Source organism: Rhinoderma darwinii, chromosome 10, assembly GCF_050947455.1.
Source record: "Rhinoderma darwinii isolate aRhiDar2 chromosome 10, aRhiDar2.hap1, whole genome shotgun sequence".
Lineage (NCBI taxonomy): Eukaryota > Metazoa > Chordata > Amphibia > Anura > Rhinodermatidae > Rhinoderma > Rhinoderma darwinii.
The window spans coordinates 20595108-20611977 of NC_134696.1; the positions used below are offsets into that span (position 1 = coordinate 20595108).

Below are 16870 nucleotides of genomic sequence, written 5' to 3' on the forward strand. Positions count from 1 at the left end.
GAGGACCCTCGATAGCAGGATTAGACCCAGACATTGACACTGTTCCAAGGTAGTAGAATACACAAGCCATGCGTCTTAATGTTTCTAATATGTGAAGACTATAAAGGATCTAGGTCACAAATTCAAGGAGAGGAGGTATGACTGACAGCTGTGTCCTCCCAAGAGCTTCTGCAGCGATTGCTTTCCCTTCCAATTCAAAAGGTTCCGGAATTGTGTAGATTTGAGCGTTTTTACATTTGAAGGTTTAAGGAGTTAAGAGCAATAAGGATCATTAGTCTTCAGCCCAGAAATGGAGACAAGGAATCACCTATGAAACATGTCATGGCTGAAAGGGTTAAGGCAGTAGGAGCCTTCAAGAAGAACATGATGTTCCATAGAAAAGCAGAGAACAACTCTGAGCTCAGGACTGGCTGTCAGTGGACCATGAAGAACAGAACTAGAGCTACACAGAGACACCCTATCTAGGATGAATGATACCTTGACCCTGCTCCTCTGTATCTACAATGGCAATTTGAAGACTATAGAGGATCTAGGGCACAACTAGAAGAAGAGAAGATGACATCTGTGTCCTCCAAGTAACTTCTGCAGCCACCGGTACAAGCTTCTTGCCAGTTATACTTACTTGTGGTCCCATAATATCTTGCATTTTCCATATGTGCATTTATGTCTCAGGATTATTGCATTGTGTGTCTCCAGTTAAGATATAAAGGAATGGAAAAAGGAATGAGATTAAAGTAGCAGAACCTGTGAAGGTGTACATGGTGCAAAATATACAGACCACCCAAATAAAGCAACTCTGAACTACATCTGAGGACCTTGGAGAAGAACTAGACCTTCTTCTGAGGCTGGACCATGATGTCTACCTAACTGACTCTGCTTCTTAGTCTGTACAGTGTGAATGACAAGAAGACTATACAGGATCTGGAGCTCACCTTCAAGTGGAGGAGATATGATTGACAGCTGTGTTCTCCCAGGAGTTTCTTCAGCCTCCAATGCATGCTATGCCATTTAACCCTTCCCTTGCACTTTTATTATATCTAAATCTGAGGATTATTGTATGCATCAAGTGTCCCAAGCTCAATAGATAAACAGTAGGAGTGTTCGAAAATCCAAGGACATCCTAGCTGCAATCTACGCATCTGTAAGTAAAAGATTCTGTAGCAAAACTTCAAGGAGAGGAGATATGATTGACAGCTGTGTTCTCCCAGGAGTTTCTTAAGCCTCCAATGCATGCTATGCCATTTAACCCTTCCCTTGCACTTTCCTTATATCTAAATCTGAGGATTATTGTATTGCATGAAGTGTCTCAAGCCCAAAAGATAGACAGATTAAATAGACAGAAGGAGTGTGGGAAGAGGCAAGGACATTTTAGCTGCAATCTACACATCTGTAAGTAAAACAAGACCTGGAGCAAAACTTCAAGGAGAGGAGTTTCTTCAGCCTCCAATGCATGTTATCCCATTTAACCCTTCCCTTGCTTATGCAGTTTCCTTATACTGAGTCTGAGGATTATTTTATGCATAGAACAAGCCCAAAAAAATTGACAGAAGGAGTGTGGGAGGATGCAAGGAAATCCTAGCTGCAATCTACACATCTGGAAGTAAAAAAGTTGTCAGATTGCAATTTTCCACCTCAGATGAAGAAGAAGTGGCTGCTGGAGGAAGCAGAGTGAAGCATGCGCTCTCTATAGCCATCCTCTCATCACACATCCAACCCAAATGATGAAGTGAGGGCTGGGTTGGGAGCAATGACAACAGAGAGGGAGAGGGAGCCCATTGTTTCGGGTGGGCTGAGGGGCTGCTCCTGCTCAGTACAGCTCCACAAAGGGATCTACCCAGACCTTGCTTGTCTTCGGAACAATGCTTACCCACAGGGGCTCAGGAAAGCTGTGTGGGGTGAGATTGTTTAGCAGAAGCCCCCTGGAAATTCACTTTGCAAGTGGAAAGCCTGCGATCGGATCAGCTGTGGATCTCTTGGGAGCTGTTATTTTGGTCCATTCACTGCCTGCTTGGAGACTCAGGGCTCTGCTATTTTAAGATATGTTCCTCAAGATCCTGGGAATCACCATCCAGAAGGTAAGAAACATTGTTGCATTTTTTTATTTATTGTTTGTATTATTGTTTTGCAAAATTAAAACATTGAATGCAACTCTAATCTGCTGAAGACCTCAGGATGAACAAAGGTGAAGTGGTGCATTGACCCCCTTATCCTAGGAACAGGGTCAGGTTGAACAAAGGGGTGCAAGAACCATGAAGAATAAAAGCTACAGTGCATAAGAACCCCCCATCTTTGAAAATGGGCTCATAGTGAACAAAGATAAAGGAGTGCTAGAACCATGAAGAATAAAAATAGAGGATATAAGGACACCCCCCCCCCCCCCCATTACATAAAGCCTCAAGTGAAACAAAGGTAGTGGGTACCAGAATCTCCAACGCGTGGAGAAACCATAGCTTAAGCAAAGGTAAAGGGTTGGAGGAGCCCCTAATCCTTATAAGCAGTTTTCTGAAGACCCCCAGGTACAACAATGTTAGACATGGGCATTTGCCCCCTATCCTTGAAAATGGTTGTACAGGTAAAGAGGTGTAAGGATCCCCAATGCTTGGACAAAGATTAAGGTTGGACAGAAAATAAGAGCTGCAAGGACCCCAATCCTTGGATGTAGTCTGCTAAAGACCCCCAATCCTTGGAAACAAATGTATAGGGGTAGTACTATTCAATGGAAACAAGATAAAGGGGGGACAAGAACCCCCATTATTTTAGAAAGGTCTTTCCTATTTTGACGTTCAATCTCCAAAGTGTTTCAACATAAAAAACTTCACCTTGGTAGACAGAACACATTGGATCCGTGCCTTTGTCATGTGTTATATAAAAGGGGTGGGTGGGTGGATGTCTCATTCCTCACTATATTATTAGGATAAGATACATTGCATTGGAATTACATCATGTCCAATCTGATAAGAGGGGCTAAAAGACGCATGTAATGCCAAACCCCACGCATGGATGGCTTTTGTTTGTAATGCTTCACAGCACACGTGTTTAACGGTAAGCTCCAAGGTTGTAAGCAGGCTCTAAGGGGTTAATGATGAAAACACAATGGGGGGGTTAGCTCAGAATCTCCCCCATGCAGTACAGGGGGCGCCCAGCCCAGTCTCTCCTACATTAATACACCCTGAACTGAGGGACCCCCAACACTGTGACCAGAGTTATATATTACATGTGTGTGCTGTATCTCCCTCTGCATTGCTCAGACCCTACCTGCACATATAGGTATATCACTGTACACGGCGGACAACTACCCCTAATATCCAAGGACAGTCACCGTTACTGGGAGTCACACATGATTGGCTTAGATACGCAGTCACTGCAGGACATTGCTTCTGGAAATCATTATATAGTGACATATTTCATGAGGAGGAGCTACGTGATTCCCAGAGGCAGTATCACACATGATGGGCTTAGATACACTGCTTCAGCAGTACCCTGTCCCTAGAGATTATAATTATGTTTTGTATCTTTTCGTTAGGTGGAATATAATGCTGTGTGGTCCTCCGAGAATGTCTTACATTATAGGCTTAGATATATAGGGTCAGCAGCGCATGATGGGGAAAGTACTGCTGTGTGGTTCCCTGACAGAGTATCACACATAATAGACTTAGATACATCAGGTCAGAAGCAAATGCTGGAGTTCGTAGTGCTGTGTGGCTCTCTGAGAGAGTATCACACATGATAAACTTGGATACATCAGGTCCGCAGGGCATGATGGGTAAAGTAGTGATGTGTAGTTCTCTGAGAAAGTATCACACATGATAGGCTTAGATACATCAGGTCAACAGCACATAATGAAGAATGTAGTGCTGTGTGGTTCTTTGAGAAAGTATCACACATGATAAGCTTAGATACATCAGGTCCTCAGCACATGATGGGTAAAGTAGTGATGTATAGTTCTCTGGGAGTATGACACATGATAAGCTTAGATACATCAGGTCAGCAGCACGTAAGGGAGGATGTAGTGCTGTGTTGTTCTCTGAGAGAGTATAACACATGATAGATTTAGATACATCAGCTCAGCAGCACATGATGGTGAATGCAGTGCTGTGTGGTTCCCTGAGTGAGTATCACACATGATATTCTTAGATACATCAGGTCAACGGCACATGATAGGGAATGTAGTGCTGTGTGGTTTTCTCACACATGATAGGTTTATATTCACCAGCTCAGCAGCACATGTTGGGGAGTGTAGTTCTGTGTGGTTCTCTGAGTGAGTATCACAATGATAGGCTTAGATACATTAGCTATATTAAGGAATACATGCACAGTCTACATAGCATACAATAATGGTGTATTATAATACAGACCATTGAATTTTCGGTGTTGTCTGAGTAGAGAGCGGGACTGAGTAGGACTTGGCTTGTGTTGTAGTCAGTGGGACATTATTTATGGTGGTCGAGGTTCTAATGACTCCATGAAGTATCATTAGGCTGCCTTCATTTTTGAGGTTTTTCCCCCAGGCTCCCATTAAAATCAAGTAATATAGTGTGATTTCCAGAAATAGGCCGCTAGCGCTGTAAATGGAGAAGACTGGCAGGAAATGACCAGAAGTTCTGCTGACCCAGAGAAGATCTTTCTGACCTCACATTCCATTCACTTCTATATATAGAAGCATCTGTCACTATACGTCACCTAAAGAGAACGAGCTGAGAGTCGCGGAAAAATCCGTATCCGTTTTGAGCCATGAGATTACACTATAGGGGTTTAGGATGTCAACTACAGGAAAATTCCTTTAATCCGCCATTATTAGAAGGTGCCTGGTTAGCAAATATTCTGTATTAGCTGACCGGGGGGGGGGGGGTGACTCTAGTAATGGACCAAACCATTTTAGTAGGTGACACAACATAAGTTTCATAGTGAGCTGCCCTGTTACTTATTATTTTAATGAATTATTTATAGGCTGTGGTTAATGACCTCCTTATTTAGAAGTTAACATTGTTCTAGATTAGACTATGATCTAGATAAGACTGTGTTCTATATATTAGACTAAATTCTAGATTAGACTAAATTCTAGATTAGACTGTTCTAGATTAGACTATGTTCTAGGTTAGACTATGTTCTAGCTTAGACTATGTTCTAGTTTAGACTATGTTCTAGCTTAGACTATGTTCTAGTTTAGACTATGTTTTAGCTTAGACTATGTTCTAGCTTAGACTATGTTCTAGCTTAGACTATGTTTTAGCTTAGACGATGTTCTATCATAGAAAAAAAGTTAAAATGCTTCTGGTCAGCTCTTTTAAGCTATAATTCTCTGAATTTCCGTACCCTTCATTACATGTAAATATAATTTGTCTATTGACCAGATAATCCTTAATTTGCCCACTAACACCAATGGCCAATGGGTCATCTGTCCATCCTTAGACCTTCTTTACCCCATCTATTAACTGCACCCTGGATTTCCGTATTAGACTATAGAGTCGGTCCATATTTGGCCACCTGGGCCCTCCATGATGCTATCTCTTCTATTTCTCCAAACTTCCAATATAATTTTTATGAATGCAACATTGCTAATCACTGTATATAAAACTATATATTAAACCTCAAAGACATAATTGGTCATAATGAATTTAATATATTTAAGGCTTCACTGTAGGCTACGTACTGTGCCTGTATCCAACTGAAAAGGACACAAGGGAGGATCAATGTGAGGATAGACCCAGGTGGTCTCAGCTAATCAGCATCACTGGGAGTTTTCTCAGCATTGCTGACTGGCTATGACCAGCTGGGAAACCCCTCCCATTGCTCCTCCCTCATGTCCTCTTCAGTGGGATGCACAGTAGCCTCTGGTCACAAGGGCAATTTAATGACTGTAGTAATCCACACATGTTATATAAAGAAATTTTGATTTCCATCTTATTCTATTTATTCATGTCCCAAAACACCAAACTGATCCAACATAAAGGTCAATTTTTATAATCATTGGCAGCTCATACATAGAAAATTACTCAGTAGGGGGCGACAGTGAGCACAAAAGAAAGTGTACAAAGAATAAGACACTTGCATGATGGGAGGGAAATTAAGACTAAAACAAAATAACGTCTGGAATTGCGCCAATTGCATAGACCATGAAGTGCGGCTCATACAGGGCCATGTGTCTGGTATCACCGTATGGGTACGATGCAAATTACCACAATCTGATAAACTGGAAGAGCTACACTGGAATAACTGGGATTACAACTCTCAGATCAGCTGTTGCCACTTATGTTCTGCAGTTTGCGGTCTATATGCCATTCGTTAATTAAATACATATTACCAGGATATTTATGTAGTAAATATAAAGCAGAACAGATGGTGCGATGCAGCAGGACTTTCTCATGTCTGCTCTGTGAGACCTATGAGACTTTATATGTCATGTAGGCATCATGTATTAACTAGAGGCTTTCATTGTAGGCACGCATGGAGCAGGCTGGGCATGTTCTTGTATAATGATAAGCTGGGTGGGGGGGGGGGCTAGATTATATGTACATTATGTACAGAATATATATATGTATATATATATATATATACATACACATATAAAATATATATTATACATAGAGAGAGGGATTCATTGTCGCCCCCTACTGAGTGATCTGCATGTATGAACTGCCAAGTGGAGCGGGGGAAGGGAAGTGACAACTGCTCTGTACATAATATTAGGTAGAGAGTTGTCATATCCATATAAAAATCTAAAAATATGTCTGCGGAAAACATGGCTACATTAAAATGTACACCCATATACAGCCCGGTGAAATACAGTTCTTCGCCATAAACCACTAGGAGATGTGATGTAGCTGCTCAACAGCATAGGGATTGTCCAATATTATGCAAATCAAGATTATTTGATGTATAATAAAAAGTTCTTAAACTTTCTATTTTCATCGTTTTCTCTGGCTGTCACAGAATGAAAACATTCATTGTTCATCCGGTGCTTGTTCTACTTGCACAGCTGATGGTTTTGTAACAGTGCATTGTAGGAAATCCAACGAATGACTCCAGTTCACTCACAGCAAGCAGAGATCTTGCAAATAATGAGGCATTTAAACACAAAGTATATTAGAAATCTGCAGGACTTTTTATTATACAATGATGAAGCTTGATTTACATACGACTGGAAACCTTTTTAAGCAGCACATGATATGGTGAAGATCTAGCCTTATAATGATGCAACCTGAGACAGCTGCCTGGGGTATCAAACATTGTAAAGATGGAGTAATGTAAAAAAATAAATGTCTGCTTTATAATGTTCCCTCAGCTGATATATAAATAGTTGTGTGTACGACGTGACATTTTAGTGCTACCTCAGCAGGAGAGCGGTCATGGCTCATTCCCCTGTTCATAAATATTCAACCTGAGTACGCTGAGCTTTTTCCCCCTTCACACCCTGCTGCAATGTATCTGAAGACTCCGCCCTCTTATCCATACATGAATAAGGGGGTGGAGTCTCCCGAAACATAATGTAAAATATGTTGCACATGTTTGCATACACTGGATATTAGTAACACCCGCATAGGTAGGTAACATGACTATCACCCGCATAGGTAGGTATACATGAATAACACAAGCATAGGTAAGTATACAGAAATAACACCCGCATAGGTAGGTATACATAAATAATACCCGCATAGGTAGGTAACGTGAATATCACCCACATAGGTAGGTAACATGAATATCACCCACATAGGTAGGTAACGTGAATATAACCCGCATAGGTAGGTAACATGAATATCACCCGCAGAGGTAGGTATACATGAATATCACCCGCATAGGTGGGTAACATGAATATCACCCATATAGGTAGGCAACATGAATATCCCCCAGATAGGTAGGTAACATGAATATCACCCACATAGGTAAGTAACATGAATATCACCCACATAGGTAGGTAACATGAATACCACCCACATAGGTAGGTAACATGAATATCACCCGCATGGGTAGGTAACATGAATATCACCTGCATAGATAGGTATGCATGAATAACACCCGCATAGGTAGGTATACATGAATATCACCCGCACAGGTAGGTATACATGAATTTCACTCGCATAGGTAGGTAACATGAATATCACCCGCATAGGTAGGTAACATGAATATCACCCACATAGGTAGGTAACATGAATATCACTCACATAGGTAGGTAACATGAATATCACCCGCATAGGTAGGTAACATGAATATCACCAACATAGGTAGGTAACATGAATATCACCCACATAGGTAGGTAACATGAATATCACCCGCATGGGTAGGTAACATGAATATCACCTGCATAGGAAAGTATACATGAATGACACCAACATAGGTAGGTATACATGAATTTCACTCGCATAGGTAGGTAACATGAATATCACCTGCATAGGTAGGTAACATGAATATCACCCACATAGGTAGGTAACATGAATATCACCCGCATACATAGGTATGCATGAATATCACCCGCATAGGTAGGTAACATGAATATCACCCACATAGGTAGGTAACATGTATATGACCCGCATACATAGGTATGCATGAATAGCACCCACATAGGTAGGTAACATGAATATCACCCGCATAGGAAAGTATACATGAATAACACCCGCATAGGTAGGTATACATAAATAATACCCGCATAGGTAGGTAACGTGAATATCACCCACATAGGTAGGTAACATGAATATCACCCACATAGGTAGGTAACGTGAATATAACCCGCATAGGTAGGTAACATGAATATCACCCGCAGAGGTAGGTATACATGTATATCACCCGCATAGGTAAGTATACATGAATATCACCCGCATAGGTGGGTAACATGAATATCACCCATATAGGTAGGCAACATGAATATCCCCCAGATAGGTAGGTAACATGAATATCACCCACATAGGTAAGTAACATGAATATCACCCACATAGGTAGGTAACATGAATACCACCCACATAGGTAGGTAACATGAATATCACCCGCATGGGTAGGTAACATGAATATCACCTGCATAGATAGGTATGCATGAATAACACCCGCATAGGTAGGTATACATGAATATCACCCGCACAGGTAGGTATACATGAATTTCACTCGCATAGGTAGGTAACATGAATATCACCCGCATAGGTAGGTAACATGAATATCACCCACATAGGTAGGTAACATGAATATCACTCACATAGGTAGGTAACATGAATATCACCCGCATAGGTAGGTAACATGAATATCACCAACATAGGTAGGTAACATGAATATCACCCACATAGGTAGGTAATATGAATATCACCCGCATGGGTAGGTAACATGAATATCACCTGCATAGGAAAGTATACATGAATGACACCAACATAGGTAGGTATACATGAATTTCACTCGCATAGGTAGGTAACATGAATATCACCTGCATAGGTAGGTAACATGAATATCACCCACATAGGTAGGTAACATGAATATCACCCGCATACATAGGTATGCATGAATATCACCCGCATAGGTAGGTAACATGAATATCACCCACATAGGTAGGTAACATGTATATGACCCGCATACATAGGTATGCATGAATAGCACCCACATAGGTAGGTAACATGAATATCACCCGCATAGGAAAGTATACATGAATAACACCCGCATAGGTAGGTATACATAAATAATACCCGCATAGGTAGGTAACGTGAATATCACCCACATAGGTAGGTAACATGAATATCACCCACATAGGTAGGTAACGTGAATATAACCCGCATAGGTAGGTAACATGAATATCACCCGCAGAGGTAGGTATACATGTATATCACCCGCATAGGTAAGTATACATGAATATCACCCGCATAGGTGGGTAACATGAATATCACCCATATAGGTAGGCAACATGAATATCCCCCAGATAGGTAGGTAACATGAATATCACCCACATAGGTAAGTAACATGAATATCACCCACATAGGTAGGTAACATGAATACCACCCACATAGGTAGGTAACATGAATATCACCCGCATGGGTAGGTAACATGAATATCACCTGCATAGATAGGTATGCATGAATAACACCCGCATAGGTAGGTATACATGAATATCACCCGCATAGGTAGGTAACATGAATATCACCCGCATAGGTAGGTAACATGAATATCACCCACATAGGTAGGTAACATGAATATCACTCACATAGGTAGGTAACATGAATATCACCCGCATAGGTAGGTAACATGAATATCACCCACATAGGTAGGTAACATGAATATCACCAACATAGGTAGGTAACATGAATATCACCCACATAGGTAGGTAACATGAATATCACCCGCATGGGTAGGTAACATGAATATCACCCACATAGGTAGGTAACATGAATAGCACCCACATAGGTAGGTAACATGAATATCACCTGCATAGGAAAGTATACATGAATAACACCCACATAGGTAGGTATACATGAATTTCACTCGCATAGGTAGGTAACATGAATATCACCTGCATAGGTAGGTATACATGAATTTCACTCGCATAGGTAGGTATTCATGAATATCACCCGCATAGGTAGGTAACATGAATATCACCCACATAGGTAGGTATACATGATTAAATTCTAGCTTTGATTATAATGAATTCAGTGCCTATTGTTGCCCACACATCCGTCTATGGATCGATATCTCACGGACATGTTTTAGATTCACTTGCAATCAACAAAAAGATTTTTTCTGCTAAAGAAAGTTCAATCAAGTTTATAACATCCCAGAAGCCTGTGATTATTTTACAAGCCGTTTCCATATGAGACATAATAACGTGGTAATAACGTGGTTTACTCTTTATAGAGGTTTTCTATCATAGTCAGGAGCAGTGAAAACTCTGTAGTCATCGGAAATGCCTTTACTAGCTAAAATATTGGTTTCTTTTTGGTGGCAATTTCAGTGGCGCCTGGGGTCGTAGAGTCACTTTCCACCATTTAACACTATTTTGTTTTTGTGGCAGCACAGACCTGATGTGGCAGCCTGTGGAGATCCTGGTTGCAGATGTTACAGTAAAACCACAGATGCCCGCCTCCCCCGCCAGCTACGCTTCTGTGCCATGTACAGTATCTCATACTGATACCCCTTCTTGTACCATATACCATATAGTGACCAAATAATATAATAACTCCGTGCCTGAGTAACACTGCCTAATGCAGGATCGGTTGTGCATGCTCCAGCTGCAGTGGCGCCCCCTTCAGTAAAGACAGGCGATGCTATGCACAATCCTAAAAACTGCCCTGTGTCATGGATTTCCAGCCTGAAGATCATATATAAATACTGTATAGATAAATATATATTCTGTATATTCTGCCGTATTTTATCTTGTTCTATCATTAATATAAACTATTCCTGGGATTCAATTACCGGCCATATCTTGAGGTTTTTCTTCCGTCGTGGACGGGAGCCACTAATGTATTCCTTGCCCTCAGTAATTTCTTCAAGAGGCCCAGATTACAATTAGTTCTCTCCAGAAAGACGAGTGATTACGCCGTCAGCCTGAAGATTATAAATGATAATATAATGGCCCGCATTAGAAAATCTAGAACTGACATTATAACATTTGTTTCCTCCGCTATCATCTCCTCACATTTGTCCTAATTCACGCAGCGTGGTCTGCAGGTTGAGCTTTTACCAGAAAACGTGGTAATCCCATTTTTACTTGGGATTATGTTCTGAAGCAAAGTACAGTAAAATCACTTTAATCCGGTGCCTATGAGACCTGATTAACAGATATTATGGATTATCAGTTGGTTGTAAAAAAACATCATGAAATTCACTTGTAAGGGTGAAGGTCAGGGGCCTAACTAGGAAAGACTGGGCCCCATAGCAAACTTTTGACTGGGCCCCCCTCCCCTGGGTGCCACTCAAAGACCTTCCTTGTAGATAGTGCCCCCCTGTAGATTGTGCCATACAACCCCCCCTGTACATTGTGCCATACAGCCCCCCAGTAAATTGTACTATACACCCCCCTGTACAGTGCCACACAGCCCCCTATAGATTGTGCCATACCAGCCCCCACCTCCCCCTTGTAGACAGTGCCATACAGCCCCCCACCTCCCCCTTGTAGACAGTGCCATACAGCCCCCCACCTCCCCCTTGTGGACCGTGCAATACAGCCCCCACCTTACCCTTGTTGACCGTGCCATAGCACCCCCCACTTCCCCCTTGTAGACAGTGCCATGCAGCTCCCCACCTCCCCCTTGTAGACCGTGCCATACAGCCCCCCATATCCATCTTGTAGACCATGCCATACAGTCCCCCACCTCACCCTTGTAAACAGTGCCATACAGCCCCGCACCTCACCCTTGTAGACAGTGCCATACAGCCCCCCATCTCACCCTTGTAGACGTGCCATACAGCCCCCCACCTCACCCTTGTGGACAGTGCCATACAGCCCCCAATATCCGCCTTGTAGACCGTGCCATACAGCCCCCCACCTTACCCTTGTAGACCGTGCCATACAGCCCCCCACCTCACCCTTGTAGACAGTGCCATACAGCCCCCCACCTCACCCTTGTAGACAGTGCCATACAGCCCCCCACCTCACCCTTGTAGACCGTGCCATACAGCCCCCCACCTCACCCTTGTGGACAGTGCCATACAGCCCCCCACCTCCCCCTTGTAGACAGTGCCCCAAAAACAAGTAAAACTAAAAAATTGTACTCATAAAAATTGTGCTCCCATCTATGAACTTAGATGTGATCGGTAACAGCTCAATCCCGCAGCTGTATCTCAAAAAGTAGAAATCATTCTTAATAAAAAGTTTTTAGAAAGTTGCACCAAACACACTGATACACATTCTTATTATAAAAAACAACAGCAATGTTTTCAAAGGTGTGCATAGTCTTTAATTTGCTAAAATCGGACAACTTGCAGAATCTGACAAAATTGGGTTTCTTGCAGCAACCACAAGAGGGAGCTCTCTGCAGACATATATTTATAGTTTTAATGGGAGCAATATAAATCCAAGGCTCCCTCTAGTGGCGGCTGCCGGAGGCATTTCTCTGACACTTTCCTACTCGGCTGAGAGTTCGGTAATCCTATAATCCTAACCTACTTTGGACAATCCAGAAGAATAGGTAAATTTGAGATATATTTAGATTATATATATATATATATAGAGAGAGAGAGAGAGAGAGAGATTTCGAATTGTAACACCTTAATAATGTGGCTAAATAAAAATTTGGATTCTTTCTATTCTAGTATATAAGATACTGTTTCATTGTGCTGTTGCTAGGCAACGTAACCCCTGCGGCAGCTATAGAGACCACCTCCTCACACCTCCATCGCCCCCTCTGTCATATGATCTGGAGTTACAACACTTTATTTTAACTAGTAAGGACCCTTGTTAGGTCTCAGGCACTTGACACATTACATTGCGTTAAACTTATTATTATTATTCGTCATTGGTGCAGAGTGATCTTTACTTTTATGTATTGTTTTACAATGACTCCCATGATGCACCACTGCCGCTACACATTATAATGTTCTGTAATAATGGTTACCACTGTGTCTGATGATGATGATGATGATGATGATGATGATGATGATGAATAGATCTGCCCATAGTCACCGCTGAAGACTTCCTCGGGGAGTTAATGTCCCGTAATATTGCTCAGTCTATTTTTAGCTTCAGGTGTAAAACGATCTATAAATAGAGAAGCGTAATCTATAGTAACGCTCAACGTCTGGACCTTATAATAGTTCAGCAGCGTTATAAGAAGAGCGTCTCATATCAGTCTCTTATATGGAGGTTAATGTAATGGTTCTGGAGATATAAGGGATAAAGTAGTGATCATCGCTGTAGGAATCTTCATGGACATCCAGTTAAAAAATATTAAAGCCTCTGACCAGCCTGATAATGGCTGATAACAGAGAACAATAGACCGGAGACTAGGTAGACGTTAGCTATAGTGTCCCTTTATGAAAGAATGTGTTGCACTGAAAACAAATGGAAGGCAACTTTATTCTTATTTTGTGTTTCTTGATGCTTCTTCACATTGTCGTTCTTGGTTGTATCAATTGTGTCTACGTTTATGACCCTCGTGATTTGTGATAGCCCTAAATTATACCTAGAAGTGCCGACACACATGTACGGATCCCCACATTAGGACACACTAGTGCCTTCGCCGCAATGTCATTTTGGAGTAGATGTTTACAGTATGCAGCAGAGCCGGCCAAATCTGTGCATTACAATATCTACGTAGTATTCATATAATATATAGCAGTTCTCATATAATATGATGCAATGATTATGCAATATACAGATGTGTCATTCTATACAACATAAATAAACAAAATACTAGTCAAAATGATGTTTGTAAATATTCAATATACAGAAGTATAACCAGTGCAATGTACAATAGTACCCATATAATATTCAACAATGCCCATGCAGAACACAGTGGCTATACGGTTTACAGGAGTTCCTATTCAATACATGGTGGTAGTTCCCGTACACTATTTATCAGTTGCCATATAACACACAATAGTGCTCAAACAGTATACAGCAGTTACCATACAATATTCACTGGTGCCCATACAACATAAAGAGGTACCCCTTCAATATTAAGCTTTGCCCATGCAATATAGAGAAGTGCCCATGCAGTATACAGAAGTACCAATACAATATAAAGAGGCTCCCTTACAATATTCAGCAGTGCCCATACAATATTTAGCAGTGGCCATACAATATTTAGCAGTGGCCATACAATATAGGGATAAACCCATACAATATTCAGCAGTTTCAATACAATATTCAGCAGTTTCAATACAATATTCAGCAGTGCCCATACAATATAAAGATGTAACCCTACAAAATTCAGCAGTGTCCATAAAATATTCAGCAGTTTCTATACAATATACAGCAGTGCACATACAATATAGAGAAGTGTCCATACAATATTTAGCAGTGCTCATAAAATATACAGACGTACCCATACAATATTTAGCAGTGCTCATAAAATATACAGACGTACCCATACAATATTAAGCAGTGCCCATACAATATACAGAAGTATCCATACAATATTAAGCAGTGCCCATACAATATACAGAAGTATCCATACAATATTAAGCAGTGCCCATACAATATACAGAAGTATCCATACAATATTAAGCAGTGTCGATGCAATATACAGAAGTATCCATACAATATTAAGCAGTGCCCATACAAAACAAAGAAGCACCCCTACAATATTCAGCAGTGCCCATACAAAATAAAGAAGCACCCCTACAATATTCAGCAGTGCCCATACAAAATAAAGAAGCACCCCTACAATATTCAGCAGTGCCCATAAAATATAAAGAGCTATCCCTACAATATTCAGCAGTGTCGATGCAATATACAGAAGTATCCATACAATATTAAGCAGTGCCCATACAAAATAAAGAAGCACCCCTACAATATTCAGCAGTGTCGATGCAATATACAGAAGTATCCATACAATATTAAGCAGTGCCCATACAAAATAAAGAAGCACCCCTACAATATTCAGCAGTGCCCATACAAAATAAAGAAGCACCCCTACAATATTCAGCAGTGCCCATACAAAATAAAGAAGCACCCCTACAATATTCAGCAGTGCCCATATAATATAAAGATGTAACCCTACAATATTCAGCAGTGTCCAAACAATATAGAGCAGTCCCATACAATACGCAGCAGTGCCCATAAAATACACAAAAGTACCCATACAATATAAAGAAGTACCTACACAATATTCAGCAGAGCACATACAATATATAGAGCATGTCCATACAATATTCAGCAGTTCCCATACAATATTCAGCAGTTCCCATACAATATATAGAGCATGTCCATACAATATTCAGCAGTTCCCATACAATATATAGAGCATGTCCATACAATATTCAGCAGTTCCCATACAATATATAGAGCATGTCCATACAATATTCAGCAGTTCCCATACAATATATAGAGCATGTCCATACAATATTCAGCAGTTCCCATACAATATTCAGCAGTTTCTATACAATATACAGAGGAACACTTTCTATACAATATACAGCAGTGCCCATACAATATAGAGAAGTGTCCATACAATATTCAGCAGTGAGCATACAATATACAGAAGTACCCATACATTGGTTGCTGGGATAAAACTTCCTGGGTGTGAATGAAGGAGGCAGTGTGGGAGCGCAGAACAGGTAAGTACTGTATGGGCATTGCTGGATATTGTATGTATGGGTACTTCTGTATATTGTATGGGCACTGTATTCGGCAATGCCCATACAATATACAGAAGTACCCCTAAAACATTCAGCATTGCCCATACAATATACAGTAGTATCGCTACAATATTCAGCAGTGCCCGTACAATACTTATCTATTCTGTGCTCCCGCTTTGCCTCCTCCCAGGAAGTTATATCCCAGCAACCAAGTGGTCCACGTTAGATCCCTCCAGAAAGGACAGACTAGACATGTGTGATATTAGAACTGATGCAGGTAAGAACAATGGTGTTGACCATGCAACCAATCAGATCTCAGACTTCATTTTCCAACTCCACATTATAAATCGTACCTAAGGCCGCCATTACTGTCCTGAACTAGATCTTATAGGTGACCCCCTTTGCTTTATGTACTCTGTATTATGTCTTCAGTTATTATGTAATGTTGTTCCCGGACGCATCACTTTACACTTGGTGGCAGTAAATTGTCTTGAGTTGTCACACTGTCGCCTTCTCCTCTAATTTACTGATATTATGTGTCATTTTGTCGAAAAGAGAAAGTACAAATAGTATGAGTGTATTTCGCAGCCAGCTTGATGGCGACTGAAGCCAGACGTATTAATCCATAACAGGATGTTCTGCACGGACTCAGAGAACTTGTCCCAGT

General features: G+C 41.1%; 1 protein-coding gene and 1 long non-coding RNA gene across 2 annotated transcripts in view; one reads left to right on the forward strand and one right to left on the reverse strand.

The window, feature by feature from the left end:
• Nucleotides 1–11501, reverse strand: part of LOC142661840 (uncharacterized) — a 46445-nt gene extending 34944 nt beyond the window's left edge. Inside the window, exon 1 of the long non-coding RNA XR_012850826.1 lies at nt 11377–11501. This is a non-coding gene — a long non-coding RNA (uncharacterized LOC142661840). The remainder of the gene's footprint in view (nt 1–11376) is intronic.
• Nucleotides 1630–16870, forward strand: part of GPR153 (G protein-coupled receptor 153) — a 58440-nt gene continuing 43199 nt past the window's right edge. Inside the window, exon 1 of the mRNA XM_075839451.1 lies at nt 1630–2075. The gene's annotated coding sequence lies outside the window, so the exon portion shown is untranslated. The remainder of the gene's footprint in view (nt 2076–16870) is intronic.